Source organism: Panthera leo, chromosome D1 (genome assembly GCF_018350215.1).
Source record: "Panthera leo isolate Ple1 chromosome D1, P.leo_Ple1_pat1.1, whole genome shotgun sequence".
NCBI classification, from domain to species: Eukaryota; Metazoa; Chordata; class Mammalia; order Carnivora; family Felidae; genus Panthera; species Panthera leo.
The window spans coordinates 14,065,965-14,070,797 of record NC_056688.1 but is presented as its reverse complement, the minus strand read 5'-3'; positions in this window follow the sequence as shown (position 1 = coordinate 14,070,797).

The window sequence follows — 4,833 nt, the reverse complement described above, 5'->3', positions numbered from 1 at the left end:
GCTTGACAATGTTTGTTCAAGAAATATTTGGTGGGAAAAAAATATTTACTGAGCATCTATGAAGTGCCAGGTATGATTTTAGGCAAGACCTGCGGTGGTAAAGGATGTATGGTGATAGAGTATAAGGAATAGGACAGAGAGGTATGTGTTCAGGAAGGTGGTCAAGTCCGTCCTCTTTGACTTGCAACCTGAATGATGATGAAGGAGTAATCTGGAGGGAGAACATTCTATTGAGACAGAGAGAACAGCCAGTGAAAAGGCCCTGAGGCACAAAGACGGCTGACAGGCTCCCTGGGTTTATTGCTGTCGCTCCATGTGGAATGAATTGCAGGGGATCAAGAGCAGAAGTAGAGGGGCACCGGGGTGGCTCTGTTGGTTAAGCATCTGACTCTTGATCTCATGGTTTGTGAGTTCAAGCCCCACTTTGGGCATTGCGATGACAGTGCAGAGACTGCTTGGGATTCTGTATCTCCCTCTCTGTCTCTGCCCCTCTCCCACGCTCTCTCTCTTTCGCTCTCTCTCTCTCTCTCTCAAAATAAATAAACATTAAAAAAAAAAAAAAAGAGTGGAAGTAAGGAAACTGGCTAGAAGGCTATTGCAAAGGTCCTGGCCGGCAGTGGTCACGGCTGGGGTGAGTTACATCATTCTCTGAGCCTCAGGTTCCTCACTGACAAAATGAACGTAACAGTAGTACTTAACTTACAGTGTGGTTGTGGAGATTAAATGAGTGAATACATGACGTGTAATGAATGGCAATTATTAGCACCGATAGAAAGAGTAATAATCGTTAAGTGTGGGCAGGGGGTGAGGGCTCACGTAGCCAGGCCCTCACAGGAGGTCTGAGCCTTTAATTAAGCGGAGATTTTTCCCTTCGGCAGGTCCAGGGGTGCCTCCGGGAAGTTCAGGATCACATGCCAGTTACCCCCGCTGGCTCACCCATCCTGAGCTTCTTGGGTCAGGGAGGGGGAACAGGTGGCCTTGGGAGGCAGGGCAGATTCTCTGCGTGTGAAAGCAAGCAGGCCCAGGACTGAGAAATCCAGAGAACCCCTTGCTCCGCTGCTTTCTGGGAAAGGCCTGGGAGAGTCCTCGCCTCCTCCAGGAAGCCTTCCGAGTTGAGACGGGGGCTGGAGAAAGGCACACTCAGGAGGTAACAGGGGAAGCAGGCCCGGATAAAGAAGGCAAGGCGGCAGGCTCCTCTTATTTCTGACTTTCTGTCCCCCGGGGCAGGGATGTGGGCCAACAGGAGGGAGAGAGAGAGGGCGAGATGAGTGGGGTCCTTCCCTGATCTTACTTCCGTCACCTTTGAGATGAGAAACCCCTAAGGGAATTTGGTGAGACGCTCACAAGGGTGCCGAGACAGCAGCCGGGTGCTGTGGCACCTTTCTGCTCTGACAGACAGGCCTCCTCCCCTGCAGAAATTCTGCTCTTCCAAGCGGAGGCCAGGAGGGTTCTAGTGACCTGTAGCCTGCCCTGCCCTCCCCCACCCCCCGGCCTGTGTCTCCTCTGCCATGCTGCCAGAGGGACATTTTATGAGCTCTTCAGTCCTCGGGCCCCATGAGGCTTTTGCCTTGCTTCAAGACCATCTCTGGTACACACATATATCTTAAAAAGGAAAAGAAAGAGAGAGAAAAGCTATTTTATTTCATTGCCAAACTATCCACTTTAAATACCCTTTTTATTACAGTATCTGCATAGTAATACTAATAATAGATCTTGTTGGCAGCTCTAATGAGGCTGGAGAATATAAGGTTTCCAATAAAGTTAATTGTTGCCTTTAATATTCTCATACATTTATACATGGTAAATCTTTAAAGGAGAAAAAACACTCCATTTCATCTCTGTTAAGCAGCCGGTTCTAAACTGGACAGAGACGTGCCGCAGTCTTGATGTGGGCTGGGCCCAGGCTGGACTCTCAGAGAACTTGGATTGGGAGCTCCGAACTTTTTTCCAGCGGTAAGAGCATGAGCTTTGCACCAGGAGGATCTGGGTTTGAATCTGAGCTTTGCACCAGTAGGATCTGGGTTTGCCTTTGTCACTCGCTGGTTTTATAGCTAGGGCAGATCGCTTCCCTCTCCCGGCCTCAGTTTCTTCGATGGCGAGCTGAGATTCGTGAAAAATGCAGATAAAGTGCAGGACAGCACGTGGTGTATTGTCAAGGGCATCACAATGTGAGCTACGGGCATTATTTTAACCTATTAAATACAATGCTACTGTGTGTATTCACTTACTGTGTGTATCACTAACTGTGAAATAAATCAGGGTTCTACAATCACGGTGCTTGGATTTCACCGCTAGCTAAAATTTCTTTCTGTTACTTGATTTCTCGAGGTTATGTTGTAGTAAGTGATAGAGTCGGAACCCAGGATTCTCGGACTCCTGCAACTCCCCGTAGTTATCAGGCAGCCCTCGATCCCCACAGTGCCTTCCCACCTCAAGTCTAGAGAATTTTGGCCAACTTTTCCTTCTGCCCATCTCTTAACCAGACTCAAGTCTGCTGTCTGGGATCTAGAGAACCCTGATTTAGATGCTGGGAGGAAGGGAGGGTGACCTCCCCCGGTCTTGGGACAAACACTCATGGCTACTGGCCAACCTCTCCAGCGTGATTTTCCTGTGGTTCTTACTTCCTCTTAGAGAAATTTCGTGGTCTTTAGAGACACAGAACAAAGAAGCACACGTATTTCACCATTTATTATATAGCCCATTCCATGTATTTTTGACAGTTCCTTCACATTTCTGGCGTTTATGATGTTTTCCTCCCAGGGTGTGGGTAGAAGGAGATGTTTACCCCCAGACCTCACCCCAAGATCCAGGAAAGGGAAAGACGGACTCGGGATGGCCGGGGTTAGGGACAGCCTATGTGACTTGCCTCTCAACAAATGGATCACCAACCATGCAGCCCCCCACCCCTCCGACCTTCCCCACCCAGCCAGGGTTCTCTACACATCAACGCCTCTCCTGCTGGCAAGTGGTAAGAAATACTATGTGACAGGATGGTTTCCATGGCAACCCTCATTTCCAGTTAAACAACCGGGCACTGATGAAAGGGTCTCGTTTGCTTTGGTTAAAGGTTTTGTGGGGAAGGGTGTGAGGTTCCTTACTTCCTCCCTCTCTCCTTTCCCCTCTCTCACTCCTCACCTTCCTGTCCCCCTTTCCAGGGATGAGGGCCAGGCACTACGGGGCCAGGCTCTGCCTGGGCCCTGGAGAATGGGGACTCCCACTCCAGTCTGGACCAGAGGAGCCAGGATGGGGGACTCAGGTCTGAGAGCCTGCATGCCCTCAGCTGGCAGCCACCGTTTCCTCTCAACCCCGCTGCCTTGCGTCCCAGGTCCCCTGCCCTCCCCAAAGAAGGACCCGTTGTGGGAAGAAAGAGGCTGGTGCAGGACCCTGTGTCCCAACAGGTGGTTGGGTAATTAAGTGAGCTTTATGCATACAACACTGTTTTGCCCAATGTAATTGCAGTTTCCATATAAATAATTCACGGGAAATTATTAGAGTGAGGACATCGCCCGCCTCCTCATAATTTGCTTAACCGAAATAGGCTCTTTCATCATCTGCGCTGATTTGCCTTAAGACCATGCACTCAGCATCCTTCATAGGCCGGCTCCTTCGAAACCAAGAATGCAGAATTTAATTAAGTTATGCAAATCGGGTGTCCCCTGCCTGGGGAGAGGCAGGGTGTTTGCCCACATGGCTGTGGGTGGTGCATGGAAGGGGAGGAGGGGCCTCGCTGTGTCCCAGGTGGTAGGCAGCTGTTTGGGGAGGTGCCAGGCAGCGCCCCCCCCATGGCGAACCCAGGAGCTGGACTCCATGGTTGGGGCAGAGCGGAGTCAGAGCTAGAACTCAGGGTCCTGCCTCCAGACTGACTGACTGTGTAATTTGGGGGGATAGTACTTGACCCCATTATACCTTTGCTTCCCTCTCTGGCAAATGAGGATAATAAAGCAAGCCATCACAGGGCGCCTGGGTGGCTCAGTCAGTTAAGCGCCCGACTTTGGCTCAGGTCATGATCTCACGGTTTGTGAGTTCGAGCCAGTCATCAGTCTCTGTGCTGACAGCTCAGGGCCTGGAGCCCGCTTTGGATTCTGTGTTTCCTTCTCTCTCTGCTCCTCCTCTGCGCACGCTCTGTCTCTCTCTGTCTCTCAAAAATAAATATTAAAAAATTAAGAAAAAAAAAAAGAAAGAAAGAAAGCTGTCAGGAATCGGTGTAAACTACTAAATATGGTCCTGGCCGGAGTGCTTGGCAAATAGCTGTCATCACTGTTACTATTGCTATTCTTGTCACTGCTGTTAGATATATTAGACTCGTTGTGGCTTCCACTGCTCTCGAAGAAAGTATCTGGCTGAGACCAACTGTCCTCCTGCCACGGGGAGGGTCACATTTAAAACTTCCTCTATAAACTGTTGCGTGATTTTTGGAAGGAGCTGTCAAATTAGCCAAGATGTTGGAGGCAGACAGGTCAAGGCTCAAATCCCAGTTCTGCCCCTAACGTACTTGATGTTAAGTCGCGGGCAGGTCACTTTGCTTTCATGGGGCCTGAGAACCTCTTGGGTAATATCCCTGCCTCCCGTGGGGCCTGTGAGAGAAGCACCAGGCACAAGTCTGCTCCGTGGTTTATGATCCACAACTGGCGAACACACCTTCAGGGCTGAGCCAGCATCCTCTCAGAGAGTTCAGGAGCCTCCTCGTGCTCCTCCCTTCCCTTTGCTTAGTGGTGATGCTCCCACTCCTCCTTCGAAGCACCCTTTCTCCCATGCTTTCTGTCAAAGGACCAAAGCAGCCAGAAACTCATGCACCCTGAGGTGTGAGGGCCTGGGAAGTTTAAACGTTCTACT